Source organism: Alligator mississippiensis, chromosome 14 (assembly GCF_030867095.1).
Source record: "Alligator mississippiensis isolate rAllMis1 chromosome 14, rAllMis1, whole genome shotgun sequence".
Lineage (NCBI taxonomy): Eukaryota > Metazoa > Chordata > Crocodylia > Alligatoridae > Alligator > Alligator mississippiensis.
Window position 1 is genome coordinate 28,977,139 of NC_081837.1, and position 14,186 is coordinate 28,991,324.

The window sequence follows — 14,186 nt, forward strand, 5'->3', positions numbered from 1 at the left end:
GCCACAGCTCGGCGGGCGGGCCACGAACGTCATCCTCCTCGTCATCGTCACGGTTGTCTTTGTCGGCGGCCTGGGCCTGGGCCTGGGCCTGGGCCTGGTCTTGGTCTTGGTCTTGGTCTTGGGCCTGGGCCTGGGCCTGGGCCTGGCCCTTGCCAGTCAGCCAGCGGCCCCATGGTGGCAGCTGCAAAGGCCTCCAAGGAGCCCGGCGGGCGGGTGCTCAGCTTGCAGGCCACCTTTCCCCGACCCTACCTTCTGAGGAGGCGGCGGCGGCGGCGACGACGACGTCCGACGAAAGCTGTATCCTGCTCTGTGCCGTACCACATGCCAAGAGCCAGTCTCTGCAAGGCCGGGGCCGGTCCCACCCTCCACTGCTGCTTTTAGCACCGCGCAAGCAAGGCAGGCGGGGGAAAGCGCGCACGCAGTCCCCCACTACCACAAATTATGCAGTCGAGTTTCCCGCATTTGGGGAAATCGCAGGGGTCAGCATGCCCGGAGTGCAAGGGGCAGGCCTCGCCCTGGGTAGCCCGCCTACGTGGTCACGGTGCTTCCCCTGCCAGGTAAGTATGCCCAGCTAGGCCCTGGCACAGGGTCCCTCCCAGCCCTGCGCCCCTCCGCAGGCCTGGCGAGCACAGCCAAGCCCTCCGCTCCCTTCCCTTCACGCTCGCCCGCAACCCCCTTCCCCACCACGCTGCATCCCCCAGAGCCCTGCCTCCCCTGGCCAGTCGCCTGCGTCCTCCCCGTCCCTGGCCCTGCAACAGGCAGGCAGAGACCACAAATGCCCCAGGGCCACAGCTCGGTGGGCGGGCCACGAACGTCATCCTCCTCGTCATCGTCACGGTTGTCTTTGTGGGCGGCCTGGGCCTGGGCCTGGGCCTGGCCCTTGCCCGCCAGCCAACCGCCCCCTGGTGGTAGCTCCAAAGGCCTCCAAGGAGCCCGGCGGGCAGGTGCTCAGCTTGCAGGCCACCTTTCCCCGACCCTACCTTCTGAGGAGGCGGCGGCGGCGGCGACGACGACGTCCGACGAAAGCTGTATCCTGCCCTGTGCCGTGCCACATGCCAAGAGCCAGTCTCTGCAAGGCCGGGGCCGGTCCCACCCTCCACTGCTGCTTTTAGCACCGCGCAAGCAAGGCAGGCGGGGGAAAGCGCGCACGCAGTCCCCCACTACCACAAATTATGCAGTCGAGTTTCCCGCATTTGGGGAAATCGCAGGGGTCAGCATGCCCGGAGTGCAAGGGGCAGGCCTCGCCCTGGGTAGCCCGCCTACGTGGTCACGGTGCTTCCCCTGCCAGGTAAGTATGCCCAGCTAGGCCCTGGCACAGGGTCCCTCCCAGCCCTGCGCCCCTCCGCAGGCCTGGCGAGCACAGCCAAGCCCTCCGCTCCCTTCCCTTCACGCTCGCCCGCAACCCCCTTCCCCACCACGCTGCATCCCCCAGAGCCCTGCCTCCCCTGGCCAGTCGCCTGCGTCCTCCCCGTCCCTGGCCCTGCAACAGGCAGGCAGAGACCACAAATGCCCCAGGGCCACAGCTTGGCGGGCGGGCCACGAACGTCATCCTCCTCGTCATCGTCACGGTTGTGTTTGTCGGCGGCCTGGGCCTGGGCCTGGGACTGGGCCTGGTCTTGGTCTTGGTCTTGGTCTTGGGCCTGGGCCTGGGCCTGGGCCTGTCCCTTGCCAGTCAGCCAGCCGCCCCCTGGTGGCAGCTGCAAAGGCCTCCAAGGAGCCCGGCGGGCGGGTGCTCAGCTTGCAGGCCACCTTTCCCTGACCCTACCTTCTGAGGAGGCAGCGGCGGCAGCGAGGTCCGACGAAAGCTGTATCCTGCCCTGTGCCGTACCACATGCCAAGAGCCAGTCTCTGCAAGGCCGGGGCCAGTCCCACCCTCCACTGCTGCTTTTAGCACCGCGCAAGCAAGGCAGGCGGGGGAAAGCGCGCACGCAGTCCCCCACTACCACAAATTATGCAGTCGAGTTTCCCGCATTTGGGGAAATCGCAGGGGTCAGCATGCCCGGAGTGCAAGGGGCAGGCCTCGCCCTGGGTAGCCCGCCTACGTGGTCACGGTGCTTCCTCTGCCAGGTAAGTATGCCCAGCCAAGCCCTGGCACAGGGTCCCTCCCAGCCCTGCGCCCCTCCGAAGGCCTGGCGAGCACAGCCAAGCCCTCCGCTCCCTTCCCTTCACGCTCGCCCGCAACCCCCTTCCCCACCACGCTGCATCCCCCAGAGCCCTGCCTCCCCTGGCCAGTCGCCTGCGTCCTCCCCGTCCCTGGCCCTGCAACAGGCAGGCAGAGACCACAAATGCCCCAGGGCCACAGCTCGGTGGGCGGGCCACGAACGTCATCCTCCTCGTCATCATCACGGTTGTCTTTGTGGGCGGCCTGGGCCTGGGCCTGGGCCTGGCCCTTGCCCGCCAGCCAACCGCCCCCTGGTGGTAGCTCCAAAGGCCTCCAAGGAGCCCGGCGGGCAGGTGCTCAGCTTGCAGGCCACCTTTCCCCGACCCTACCTTCTGAGGAGGCGGCGGCGGCGGCGACGACGACGTCCGACGAAAGCTGTATCCTGCCCTGTGCCGTGCCACATGCCAAGAGCCAGTCTCTGCAAGGCCGGGGCCGGTCCCACCCTCCACTGCTGCTTTTAGCACCGCGCAAGCAAGGCAGGCGGGGGAAAGCGCGCACGCAGTCCCCCACTACCACAAATTATGCAGTCGAGTTTCCCGCATTTGGGGAAATCGCAGGGGTCAGCATGCCCGGAGTGCAAGGGGCAGGCCTCGCCCTGGGTAGCCCTCCTACGTGGTCACGGTGCTTCCCCTGCCAGGTAAGTATGCCCAGCTAGGCCCTGGCACAGGGTCCCTCCCAGCCCTGCGCCCCTCCGCAGGCCTGGCGAGCACAGCCAAGCCCTCCGCTCCCTTCCCTTCACGCTCGCCCGCAACCCCCTTCCCCACCACGCTGCATCCCCCAGAGCCCTGCCTCCCCTGGCCAGTCGCCTGCGTCCTCCCCGTCCCTGGCCCTGCAACAGGCAGGCAGAGACCACAAATGCCCCAGGGCCACAGCTTGGCGGGCGGGCCACGAACGTCATCCTCCTCGTCATCGTCACGGTTGTGTTTGTCGGCGGCCTGGGCCTCGGCCTGGGACTGGGCCTGGTCTTGGTCTTGGTCTTGGTCTTGGTCTTGGGCCTGGGCCTGGGCCTGGGCCTGTCCCTTGCCAGTCAGCCAGCCGCCCCCTGGTGGCAGCTGCAAAGGCCTCCAAGGAGCCCGGCGGGCGGGTGCTCAGCTTGCAGGCCACCTTTCCCTGACCCTACCTTCTGAGGAGGCAGCGGCGGCGGCGAGGTCCGACGAAAGCTGTATCCTGCCCTGTGCCGTACCACATGCCAAGAGCCAGTCTCTGCAAGGCCGGGGCCGGTCCCACCCTCCACTGCTGCTTTTAGCACCGCGCAAGCAAGGCAGGCGGGGGAAAGCGCGCACGCAGTCCCCCACTACCACAAATTATGCAGTCGAGTTTCCCGCATTTGGGGAAATCGCAGGGGTCAGCATGCCCGGAGTGCAAGGGGCAGGCCTCGCCCTGGGTAGCCCGCCTACGTGGTCACGGTACTTCCCCTGCCAGGTAAGTATGCCCAGCTAGGCCCTGGCACAGGGTCCCTCCCAGCCCTGCGCCCCTCCGAAGGCCTGGCGAGCACAGCCAAGCCCTCCGCTCCCTTCCCTTCACGCTCGCCCGCAACCCCCTTCCCCACCACGCTGCATCCCCCAGAGCCCTGCCTCCCCTGGCCAGTCGCCTGCGTCCTCCCCGTCCCTGGCCCTGCAACAGGCAGGCAGAGACCACAAATGCCCCAGGGCCACAGCTCGGCGGGCGGGCCACGAACGTCATCCTCCTCGTCATCGTCACGGTTGTCTTTGTGGGCGGCCTGGGCCTGGGCCTGGGCCTGGGCCTGGCCCTTGCCCGCCAGCCAACCGCCCCCTGGTGGTAGCTCCAAAGGCCTCCAAGGAGCCCGGCGGGCAGGTGCTCAGCTTGCAGGCCACCTTTCCCCGACCCTACCTTCTGAGGAGGCGGCGGCGGCGGCGACGACGACGTCCGACGAAAGCTGTATCCTGCCCTGTGCCGTGCCACATGCCAAGAGCCAGTCTCTGCAAGGCCGGGGCCGGTCCCACCCTCCACTGCTGCTTTTAGCACCGCGCAAGCAAGGCAGGCGGGGGAAAGCGCGCACGCAGTCCCCCACTACCACAAATTATGCAGTCGAGTTTCCCGCATTTGGGGAAATCGCAGGGGTCAGCATGCCCGGAGTGCAAGGGGCAGGCCTCGCCCTGGGTAGCCCGCCTACGTGGTCACGGTGCTTCCCCTGCCAGGTAAGTATGCCCAGCTAGGCCCTGGCACAGGGTCCCTCCCAGCCCTGCGCCCCTCCGCAGGCCTGGCGAGCACAGCCAAGCCCTCCGCTCCCTTCCCTTCACGCTCGCCCGCAACCCCCTTCCCCACCACGCTGCATCCCCCAGAGCCCTGCCTCCCCTGGCCAGTCGCCTGCGTCCTCCCCGTCCCTGGCCCTGCAACAGGCAGGCAGAGACCACAAATGCCCCAGGGCCACAGCTTGGCGGGCGGGCCACGAACGTCATCCTCCTCGTCATCGTCACGGTTGTGTTTGTCGGCGGCCTGGGCCTCGGCCTGGGACTGGGCCTGGTCTTGGTCTTGGTCTTGGTCTTGGTCTTGGGCCTGGGCCTGGGCCTGGGCCTGTCCCTTGCCAGTCAGCCAGCCGCCCCCTGGTGGCAGCTGCAAAGGCCTCCAAGGAGCCCGGCGGGCGGGTGCTCAGCTTGCAGGCCACCTTTCCCTGACCCTACCTTCTGAGGAGGCAGCGGCGGCGGCGAGGTCCGACGAAAGCTGTATCCTGCCCTGTGCCGTACCACATGCCAAGAGCCAGTCTCTGCAAGGCCGGGGCCGGTCCCACCCTCCACTGCTGCTTTTAGCACCGCGCAAGCAAGGCAGGCGGGGGAAAGCGCGCACGCAGTCCCCCACTACCACAAATTATGCAGTCGAGTTTCCCGCATTTGGGGAAATCGCAGGGGTCAGCATGCCCGGAGTGCAAGGGGCAGGCCTCGCCCTGGGTAGCCCGCCTACGTGGTCACGGTACTTCCCCTGCCAGGTAAGTATGCCCAGCTAGGCCCTGGCACAGGGTCCCTCCCAGCCCTGCGCCCCTCCGAAGGCCTGGCGAGCACAGCCAAGCCCTCCGCTCCCTTCCCTTCACGCTCGCCCGCAACCCCCTTCCCCACCACGCTGCATCCCCCAGAGCCCTGCCTCCCCTGGCCAGTCGCCTGCGTCCTCCCCGTCCCTGGCCCTGCAACAGGCAGGCAGAGACCACAAATGCCCCAGGGCCACAGCTCGGCGGGCGGGCCACGAACGTCATCCTCCTCGTCATCGTCACGGTTGTCTTTGTGGGCGGCCTGGGCCTGGGCCTGGGCCTGGGCCTGGCCCTTGCCCGCCAGCCAACCGCCCCCTGGTGGTAGCTCCAAAGGCCTCCAAGGAGCCCGGCGGGCAGGTGCTCAGCTTGCAGGCCACCTTTCCCCGACCCTACCTTCTGAGGAGGCGGCGGCGGCGGCGACGACGACGTCCGACGAAAGCTGTATCCTGCCCTGTGCCGTGCCACATGCCAAGAGCCAGTCTCTGCAAGGCCGGGGCCGGTCCCACCCTCCACTGCTGCTTTTAGCACCGCGCAAGCAAGGCAGGCGGGGGAAAGCGCGCACGCAGTCCCCCACTACCACAAATTATGCAGTCGAGTTTCCCGCATTTGGGGAAATCGCAGGGGTCAGCATGCCCGGAGTGCAAGGGGCAGGCCTCGCCCTGGGTAGCCCGCCTACGTGGTCACGGTGCTTCCCCTGCCAGGTAAGTATGCCCAGCTAGGCCCTGGCACAGGGTCCCTCCCAGCCCTGCGCCCCTCCGCAGGCCTGGCGAGCACAGCCAAGCCCTCCGCTCCCTTCCCTTCACGCTCGCCCGCAACCCCCTTCCCCACCACGCTGCATCCCCCAGAGCCCTGCCTCCCCTGGCCAGTCGCCTGCGTCCTCCCCGTCCCTGGCCCTGCAACAGGCAGGCAGAGACCACAAATGCCCCAGGGCCACAGCTTGGCGGGCGGGCCACGAACGTCATCCTCCTCGTCATCGTCACGGTTGTGTTTGTCGGCGGCCTGGGCCTCGGCCTGGGACTGGGCCTGGTCTTGGTCTTGGTCTTGGTCTTGGTCTTGGGCCTGGGCCTGGGCCTGGGCCTGTCCCTTGCCAGTCAGCCAGCCGCCCCCTGGTGGCAGCTGCAAAGGCCTCCAAGGAGCCCGGCGGGCGGGTGCTCAGCTTGCAGGCCACCTTTCCCTGACCCTACCTTCTGAGGAGGCAGCGGCGGCGGCGAGGTCCGACGAAAGCTGTATCCTGCCCTGTGCCGTACCACATGCCAAGAGCCAGTCTCTGCAAGGCCGGGGCCGGTCCCACCCTCCACTGCTGCTTTTAGCACCGCGCAAGCAAGGCAGGCGGGGGAAAGCGCGCACGCAGTCCCCCACTACCACAAATTATGCAGTCGAGTTTCCCGCATTTGGGGAAATCGCAGGGGTCAGCATGCCCGGAGTGCAAGGGGCAGGCCTCGCCCTGGGTAGCCCGCCTACGTGGTCACGGTACTTCCCCTGCCAGGTAAGTATGCCCAGCTAGGCCCTGGCACAGGGTCCCTCCCAGCCCTGCGCCCCTCCGAAGGCCTGGCGAGCACAGCCAAGCCCTCCGCTCCCTTCCCTTCACGCTCGCCCGCAACCCCCTTCCCCACCACGCTGCATCCCCCAGAGCCCTGCCTCCCCTGGCCAGTCGCCTGCGTCCTCCCCGTCCCTGGCCCTGCAACAGGCAGGCAGAGACCACAAATGCCCCAGGGCCACAGCTCGGCGGGCGGGCCACGAACGTCATCCTCCTCGTCATCGTCACGGTTGTCTTTGTGGGCGGCCTGGGCCTGGGCCTGGGCCTGGGCCTGGCCCTTGCCCGCCAGCCAACCGCCCCCTGGTGGTAGCTCCAAAGGCCTCCAAGGAGCCCGGCGGGCAGGTGCTCAGCTTGCAGGCCACCTTTCCCCGATTCTACCTTCTGAGGAGGCAGCGGCGGCGGCGACGACGACGACGTCCGACGAAAGCTGTATCCTGCCCTGTGCCGTACCACATGCCAAGAGCCAGTCTCTGCAACGCCGGGGCCGGTCCCACCCTCCACTGCTGCTTTTAGCACCGCGCAAGCAAGGCAGGCGGGGGAAAGCGCGCACGCAGTCCCCCACTACCACAAATTATGCAGTCGAGTTTCCCGCATTTGGGGAAATCGCAGGGGTCAGCATGCCCGGAGTGCAAGGGGCAGGCCTCGCCCTGGGTAGCCCGCCTACGTGGTCACGGTGCTTCCCCTGCCAGGTAAGTATGCCCAGCTAGGCCCTGGCACAGGGTCCCTCCCAGCCCTGCGCCCCTCCGCAGGCCTGGCGAGCACAGCCAAGCCCTCCGCTCCCTTCCCTTCACGCTCGCCCGCAACCCCCTTCCCCACCACGCTGCATCCCCCAGAGCCCTGCCTCCCCTGGCCAGTCGCCTGCGTCCTCCCCGTCCCTGGCCCTGCAACAGGCAGGCAGAGACCACAAATGCCCCAGGGCCACAGCTCGGCGGGCGGGCCACGAACGTCATCCTCCTCGTCATCGTCACGGTTGTCTTTGTCGGCGGCCTGGGCCTGGGCCTGGGCCTGGGCCTGGTCTTGGTCTTGGTCTTGGTCTTGGGCCTGGGCCTGGGCCTGGGCCTGGCCCTTGCCAGTCAGCCAGCCGCCCCCTGGTGGCAGCTGCAAAGGCCTCCAAGGAGCCCGGCGGGCGGGTGCTCAGTTTGCAGGCCACCTTTCCCCGACCCTACCTTCTGAGGAGGCAGCGGCGGCGGCGACGACGACGTCCGACGAAAGCTGTATCCTGCTCTGTGCCGTACCACATGCCAAGAGCCAGTCTCTGCAAGGCCGGGGCCGGTCCCACCCTCCACTGCTGCTTTTAGCACCGCGCAAGCAAGGCAGGCGGGGGAAAGCGCGCACGCAGTCCCCCACTACCACAAATTATGCAGTCGAGTTTCCCGCATTTGGGGAAATCGCAGGGGTCAGCATGCCCGGAGTGCAAGGGGCAGGCCTCGCCCTGGGTAGCCCGCCTACGTGGTCACGGTGCTTCCCCTGCCAGGTAAGTATGCCCAGCTAGGCCCTGGCACAGGGTCCCTCCCAGCCCTGCGCCCCTCCGCAGGCCTGGCGAGCACAGCCAAGCCCTCCGCTCCCTTCCCTTCACGCTCGCCCGCAACCCCCTTCCCCACCACGCTGCATCCCCCAGAGCCCTGCCTCCCCTGGCCAGTCGCCTGCGTCCTCCCCGTCCCTGGCCCTGCAACAGGCAGGCAGAGACCACAAATGCCCCAGGGCCACAGCTCGGCGGGCGGGCCACGAACGTCATCCTCCTCGTCATCGTCACGGTTGTCTTTGTCGGCGGCCTGGGCCTGGGCCTGGGCCTGGGCCTGGTCTTGGTCTTGGTCTTGGTCTTGGGCCTGGGCCTGGGCCTGGGCCTGGCCCTTGCCAGTCAGCCAGCCGCCCCCTGGTGGCAGCTGCAAAGGCCTCCAAGGAGCCCGGCGGGCGGGTGCTCAGCTTGCAGGCCACCTTTCCCCGACCCTGACTTCTGAGGAGGCGGCGGCGGCAGCGACGACGACGTCCGACGAAAGCTGTATCCTGCTCTGTGCCGTACCACATGCCAAGAGCCAGTCTCTGCAAGGCCGGGGCCGGTCCCACCCTCCACTGCTGCTTTTAGCACCGCGCAAGCAAGGCAGGCGGGGGAAAGCGCGCACGCAGTCCCCCACTACCACAAATTATGCAGTCGAGTTTCCCGCATTTGGGGAAATCGCAGGGGTCAGCATGCCCGGAGTGCAAGGGGCAGGCCTCGCCCTGGGTAGCCCGCCTACGTGGTCACGGTGCTTCCCCTGCCAGGTAAGTATGCCCAGCTAGGCCCTGGCACAGGGTCCCTCCCAGCCCTGCGCCCCTCCGCAGGCCTGGCGAGCACAGCCAAGCCCTCCGCTCCCTTCCCTTCACGCTCGCCCGCAACCCCCTTCCCCACCACGCTGCATCCCCCAGAGCCCTGCCTCCCCTGGCCAGTCGCCTGCGTCCTCCCCGTCCCTGGCCCTGCAACAGGCAGGCAGAGACCACAAATGCCCCAGGGCCACAGCTCGGCGGGCGGGCCACGAACGTCATCCTCCTCGTCATCGTCACGGTTGTCTTTGTCGGCGGCCTGGGCCTGGGCCTGGGCCTGGGCCTGGTCTTGGTCTTGGTCTTGGGCCTGGGCCTGGGCCTGGGCCTGGGCCTGGCCCTTGCCAGTCAGCCAGCCGCCCCCTGGTGGCAGCTGCAAAGGCCTCCAAGGAGCCCGGAGGGCGGGTGCTCAGCTTGCAGGCCACCTTTCCCCGACCCTACCTTCTGAGGAGGCGGCGGCGGCGGCGACGACGACGTCCGACGAAAGCTGTATCCTGCTCTGTGCCATACCACATGCCAAGAGCCAGTCTCTGCAAGGCCGGGGCCGGTCCCACCCTCCACTGCTGCTTTTAGCACCGCGCAAGCAAGGCAGGCGGGGGAAAGCGCGCACGCAGTCCCCCACTACCACAAATTATGCAGTCGAGTTTCCCGCATTTGGGGAAATCGCAGGGGTCAGCATGCCCGGAGTGCAAGGGGCAGGCCTCGCCCTGGGTAGCCCGCCTACGTGGTCACGGTGCTTCCCCTGCCAGGTAAGTATGCCCAGCTAGGCCCTGGCACAGGGTCCCTCCCAGCCCTGCGCCCCTCCGCAGGCCTGGCGAGCACAGCCAAGCCCTCCGCTCCCTTCCCTTCACGCTCGCCCGCAACCCCCTTCCCCACCACGCTGCATCCCCCAGAGCCCTGCCTCCCCTGGCCAGTCGCCTGCGTCCTCCCCGTCCCTGGCCCTGCAACAGGCAGGCAGAGACCACAAATGCCCCAGGGCCACAGCTCGGCGGGCGGGCCACGAACGTCATCCTCCTCGTCATCGTCACGGTTGTCTTTGTCGGCGGCCTGGGCCTGGGCCTGGGCCTGGGCCTGGTCTTGGTCTTGGTCTTGGGCCTGGGCCTGGGCCCGGGCCTGGCCCTTGCCAGTCAGCCAGCCGCCCCCTGGTGGCAGCTGCAAAGGCCTCCAAGGAGCCCGGCGGGCAGGTGCTCAGCTTGCAGGCCACCTTTCCCCAACCCTACCTTCTGAGGAGGCGGCGGCGGCGGCGACGACGACGTCCGACGAAAGCTGTATCCTGCTCTGTGCCGTACCACATGCCAAAAGCCAGTCTCTGCAAGGCCGAGGCCGGTCCCACCCTCCACTGCTGCTTTTAGCACCGCGCAAGCAAGGCAGGCGGGGGAAAGCGCGCACGCAGTCCCCCACTACCACAAATTATGCAGTCGAGTTTCCCGCATTTGGGGAAATCGCAGGGGTCAGCATGCCCGGAGTGCAAGGGGCAGGCCTCGCCCTGGGTAGCCTGCCTACGTGGTCACGGTGCTTCCCCTGCCAGGTAAGTATGCCCAGCTAGGCCCTGGCACAGGGTCCCTCCCAGCCCTGCGCCCCTCCGCAGGCCTGGCGAGCACAGCCAAGCCCTCCGCTCCCTTCCCTTCACGCTCGCCCGCAACCCCCTTCCCCACCACGCTGCATCCCCCAGAGCCCTGCCTCCCCTGGCCAGTCGCCTGCGTCCTCCCCGTCCCTGGCCCTGCAACAGGCAGGCAGAGACCACAAATGCCCCAGGGCCACAGCTCGGCGGGCGGGCCACGAACGTCATCCTCCTCGTCATCGTCAAGGTTGTCTTTGTGGGCGGCCTGGGCCTGGGCCTGGGCCTGGGCCTGGCCCTTGCCCGCCAGCCAACCGCCCCCTGGTGGTAGCTCCAAAGGCCTCCAAGGAGCCCGGCGGGCGGGTGCTCAGCTTGCAGGCCACCTTTCCCCGACCCTACCTTCTGAGGAGGCGGCGGCGGCGGCGACGACGACGTCCGACGAAAGCTGTACCCTGCCCTGTGCCGTGCCACATGCCAAGAGCCAGTCTCTGCAAGGCCGGGGCCGGTCCCACCCTCCACTGCTGCTTTTAGCATCGCGCAAGCAAGGCAGGCGGGGGAAAGCGCGCACGCAGTCCCCCACTACCACAAATTATGCAGTCGAGTTTCCCGCATTTGGGGAAATCGCAGGGGTCAGCATGCCCGGAGTGCAAGGGGCAGGCCTCGCTCTGGGTAGCCCGCCTACGTGGTCACGGTGCTTCCCCTGCCAGGTAAGTATGCCCAGCTAGGCCCTGGCACAGGGTCCCTCCCAGCCCTGCGCCCCTCCGCAGGCCTGGCGAGCACAGCCAAGCCCTCCGCTCCCTTCCCTTCACGCTCGCCCGCAACCCCCTTCCCCACCACGCTGCATCCCCCAGAGCCCTGCCTCCCCTGGCCAGTCGCCTGCGTCCTCCCCGTCCCTGGCCCTGCAACAGGCAGGCAGAGACCACAAATGCCCCAGGGCCACAGCTCGGCGGGCGGGCCACGAACGTCATCCTCCTCGTCATCGTCACGGTTGTCTTTGTCGGCGGCCTGGGCCTGGGCCTGGGCCTGGGCCTGGTCTTGGTCTTGGTCTTGGTCTTGGGCCTGGGCCTGGGCCTGGGCCTGGGCCTTGCCAGTCAGCCAGCCGCCCCCTGGTGGCAGCTGCAAAGGCCTCCAAGGAGCCCGGCGGGCGGGTGCTCAGCTTGCAGGCCACCTTTCCCTGACCCTACCTTCTGAGGAGGCGGCAGCGGCGGCGACGACGACGTCCGACGAAAGCTGTATCCTGCCCTGTGCCGTACCACATGCCAAGAGCCAGTCTCTGCAAGGCCGGGGCCGGTCCCAGCCTCCACTGCTGCTTTTAGCACCACGCAAGCAAGGCAGGCGGGGGAAAGCACGCACGCAGTCCCCCACTACCACAAATTATGCAGTCGAGTTTCCCGCATTTGGGGAAATCGCAGGGGTCAGCATGCCCGGAGTGCAAGGGGCAGGCCTCGCCCTGGGTAGCCCGCCTACGTGGTCACGGTGCTTCCCCTGCCAGGTAAGTATGCCCAGCTAGGCCCTGGCACAGGGTCCCTCCCAGCCCTGCGCCCCTCCGCAGGCCTGGCGAGCACAGCCAAGCCCTCCGCTCCCTTCCCTTCACGCTCGCCCGCAACCCCCTTCCCCACCACGCTGCATCCCCCAGAGCCCTGCCTCCCCTGGCCAGTCGCCTGCGTCCTCCCCGTCCCTGGCCCTGCAACAGGCAGGCAGAGACCACAAATGCCCCAGGGCCACAGCTCGGCGGGCGGGCCACGAACGTCATCCTCCTCGTCATCGTCACGGTTGTCTTTGTCGGCGGCCTGGGCCTGGGCCTGGGCCTGGGCCTGGTCTTGGTCTTGGGCCTGGGCCTGGGCCTGGGCCTGGGCCTGGCCCTTGCCAGTCAGCCAGCCGCCCCCTGGTGGCAGCTGCAAAAGCCTCCAAGGAGCCCGGCGGGCGGGTGCTCAGCTTGCAGGCCACCTTTCCCCGACCCTACCTTCTGAGGAGGCGGCGGCGGCGGCGACGTCCGACGAAAGCTGTATCCTGCCCTGTGCCGTACCACATGCCAAGAGCCAGTCTCTGCAACGCCGGGGCCGGTCCCACCCTCCACTGCTGCTTTTAGCACCGCGCAAGCAAGGCAGGCGGGGGAAAGCGCGCACGCAGTCCCCCACTACCACAAATTATGCAGTCGAGTTTCCCGCATTTGGGGAAATCGCAGGGGTCAGCATGCCCGGAGTGCAAGGGGCAGGCCTCGCCCTGGGTAGCCCGCCTACGTGGTCACGGTGCTTCCCCTGCCAGGTAAGTATGCCCAGCTAGGCCCTGGCACAGGGTCCCTCCCAGCCCTGCGCCCCTCCGCAGGCCTGGCGAGCACAGCCAAGCCCTCCGCTCCCTTCCCTTCACGCTCGCCCGCAACCCCCTTCCCCACCACGCTGCATCCCCCAGAGCCCTGCCTCCCCTGGCCAGTCGCCTGCGTCCTCCCCGTCCCTGGCCCTGCAACAGGCAGGCAGAGACCACAAATGCCCCAGGGCCACAGCTCGGCGGGCGGGCCACGAACGTCATCCTCCTCGTCATCGTCACGGTTGTCTTTGTCGGCGGCCTGGGCCTGGGCCTGGGCCTGGGCCTGGTCTTGGTCTTGGTCTTGGGCCTGGGCCTGGGCCTGGGCCTGGCCCTTGCCAGTCAGCCAGCCGCCCCCTGGTGGCAGCTGCAAAGGCCTCCAAGGAGCCCGGCGGGCGGGTGCTCAGCTTGCAGGCCACCTTTCCCCGACCCTACCTTCTGAGGAGGCGGCGGCGGCGGCGACGACGACGTCCGACGAAAGCTGTATCCTGCCCTGTGCCGTACCACATGCCAAGAGCCAGTCTCTGCAACGCCGGGGCCGGTCCCACCCTCCACTGCTGCTTTTAGCACCGCGCAAGCAAGGCAGGCGGGGGAAAGCGCGCACGCAGTCCCCCACTACCACAAATTATGCAGTCGAGTTTCCCGCATTTGGGGAAATCGCAGGGGTCAGCATGCCCGGAGTGCAAGGGGCAGGCCTCGCCCTGGGTAGCCCGCCTACGTGGTCACGGTGCTTCCCCTGCCAGGTAAGTATGCCCAGCTAGGCCCTGGCACAGGGTCCCTCCCAGCCCTGCGCCCCTCCGCAGGCCTGGCGAGCACAGCCAAGCCCTCCGCTCCCTTCCCTTCACGCTCGCCCGCAACCCCCTTCCCCACCACGCTGCATCCCCCAGAGCCCTGCCTCCCCTGGCCAGTCGCCTGCGTCCTCCCCGTCCCTGGCCCTGCAACAGGCAGGCAGAGACCACAAATGCCCCAGGGCCACAGCTCGGCGGGCGGGCCACGAACGTCATCCTCCTCGTCATCGTCACGGTTGTCTTTGTCGGCGGCCTGGGCCTGGGCCTGGGCCTGGGCCTGGTCTTGGTCTTGGTCTTGGTCTTGGGCCTGGGCCTGGGCCTGGGCCTGGGCCTGGCCCTTGCCAGTCAGCCAGCCGCCCCCTGGTGGCAGCTGCAAAGGCCTCCAAGGAGCCCGGCGGGCGGGTGCTCAGCTTGCAGGCCACCTTTCCCCGACCCTGACTTCTGAGGAGGCGGCGGCGGCAGCGACGACGACGTCCGACGAAAGCTGTATCCTGCTCTGTGCCGTACCACATGCCAAGAGCCAGTCTCTGCAAGGCCGGGGCCGGTCCCACCCTCCACTGCTGCTT

At 68.2% G+C, this 14,186-nt stretch overlaps 18 non-coding genes across 18 annotated transcripts; all 18 read right to left on the reverse strand.

Moving 5' to 3' along the window:
* Window positions 1-401: 401 nt before the first annotated feature.
* On the reverse strand, window positions 402-565 carry LOC132244978 (U1 spliceosomal RNA). The gene has a single exon (XR_009456809.1). It is a non-coding gene; the product is annotated as a U1 spliceosomal RNA (small nuclear RNA).
* A 567-nt stretch (window positions 566-1,132) lies between these two features.
* Window positions 1,133-1,296, reverse strand: LOC132244979 (U1 spliceosomal RNA). The gene has a single exon (XR_009456810.1). It is a non-coding gene; the product is annotated as a U1 spliceosomal RNA (small nuclear RNA).
* Window positions 1,297-1,911: 615 nt separating this feature from the next.
* LOC132245177 (U1 spliceosomal RNA) lies at window positions 1,912-2,075 on the reverse strand. Its single transcript, XR_009457009.1, has one exon. It is a non-coding gene; the product is annotated as a U1 spliceosomal RNA (small nuclear RNA).
* A 567-nt stretch (window positions 2,076-2,642) lies between these two features.
* LOC132245222 (U1 spliceosomal RNA) lies at window positions 2,643-2,806 on the reverse strand. Its single transcript, XR_009457053.1, has one exon. It is a non-coding gene; the product is annotated as a U1 spliceosomal RNA (small nuclear RNA).
* Window positions 2,807-3,427: 621 nt separating this feature from the next.
* Window positions 3,428-3,591, reverse strand: LOC132244962 (U1 spliceosomal RNA). Its single transcript, XR_009456793.1, has one exon. It is a non-coding gene; the product is annotated as a U1 spliceosomal RNA (small nuclear RNA).
* A 573-nt stretch (window positions 3,592-4,164) lies between these two features.
* LOC132244980 (U1 spliceosomal RNA) lies at window positions 4,165-4,328 on the reverse strand. The gene has a single exon (XR_009456811.1). It is a non-coding gene; the product is annotated as a U1 spliceosomal RNA (small nuclear RNA).
* Window positions 4,329-4,949: 621 nt separating this feature from the next.
* On the reverse strand, window positions 4,950-5,113 carry LOC132244963 (U1 spliceosomal RNA). The gene has a single exon (XR_009456794.1). It is a non-coding gene; the product is annotated as a U1 spliceosomal RNA (small nuclear RNA).
* A 573-nt stretch (window positions 5,114-5,686) lies between these two features.
* On the reverse strand, window positions 5,687-5,850 carry LOC132244982 (U1 spliceosomal RNA). Its single transcript, XR_009456813.1, has one exon. It is a non-coding gene; the product is annotated as a U1 spliceosomal RNA (small nuclear RNA).
* Window positions 5,851-6,471: 621 nt separating this feature from the next.
* On the reverse strand, window positions 6,472-6,635 carry LOC132244964 (U1 spliceosomal RNA). The gene has a single exon (XR_009456795.1). It is a non-coding gene; the product is annotated as a U1 spliceosomal RNA (small nuclear RNA).
* Window positions 6,636-7,211: 576 nt separating this feature from the next.
* LOC132244983 (U1 spliceosomal RNA) lies at window positions 7,212-7,375 on the reverse strand. The gene has a single exon (XR_009456814.1). It is a non-coding gene; the product is annotated as a U1 spliceosomal RNA (small nuclear RNA).
* A 621-nt stretch (window positions 7,376-7,996) lies between these two features.
* On the reverse strand, window positions 7,997-8,160 carry LOC132244984 (U1 spliceosomal RNA). The gene has a single exon (XR_009456815.1). It is a non-coding gene; the product is annotated as a U1 spliceosomal RNA (small nuclear RNA).
* A 621-nt stretch (window positions 8,161-8,781) lies between these two features.
* Window positions 8,782-8,945, reverse strand: LOC132244985 (U1 spliceosomal RNA). The gene has a single exon (XR_009456816.1). It is a non-coding gene; the product is annotated as a U1 spliceosomal RNA (small nuclear RNA).
* Window positions 8,946-9,566: 621 nt separating this feature from the next.
* LOC132244986 (U1 spliceosomal RNA) lies at window positions 9,567-9,730 on the reverse strand. Its single transcript, XR_009456817.1, has one exon. It is a non-coding gene; the product is annotated as a U1 spliceosomal RNA (small nuclear RNA).
* Window positions 9,731-10,345: 615 nt separating this feature from the next.
* On the reverse strand, window positions 10,346-10,509 carry LOC132245211 (U1 spliceosomal RNA). Its single transcript, XR_009457043.1, has one exon. It is a non-coding gene; the product is annotated as a U1 spliceosomal RNA (small nuclear RNA).
* A 573-nt stretch (window positions 10,510-11,082) lies between these two features.
* LOC132245221 (U1 spliceosomal RNA) lies at window positions 11,083-11,246 on the reverse strand. Its single transcript, XR_009457052.1, has one exon. It is a non-coding gene; the product is annotated as a U1 spliceosomal RNA (small nuclear RNA).
* A 621-nt stretch (window positions 11,247-11,867) lies between these two features.
* On the reverse strand, window positions 11,868-12,031 carry LOC132245199 (U1 spliceosomal RNA). Its single transcript, XR_009457031.1, has one exon. It is a non-coding gene; the product is annotated as a U1 spliceosomal RNA (small nuclear RNA).
* A 609-nt stretch (window positions 12,032-12,640) lies between these two features.
* LOC132244987 (U1 spliceosomal RNA) lies at window positions 12,641-12,804 on the reverse strand. Its single transcript, XR_009456818.1, has one exon. It is a non-coding gene; the product is annotated as a U1 spliceosomal RNA (small nuclear RNA).
* A 615-nt stretch (window positions 12,805-13,419) lies between these two features.
* Window positions 13,420-13,583, reverse strand: LOC132244988 (U1 spliceosomal RNA). Its single transcript, XR_009456819.1, has one exon. It is a non-coding gene; the product is annotated as a U1 spliceosomal RNA (small nuclear RNA).
* Between the last annotated feature and the right edge of the window lie 603 nt (window positions 13,584-14,186).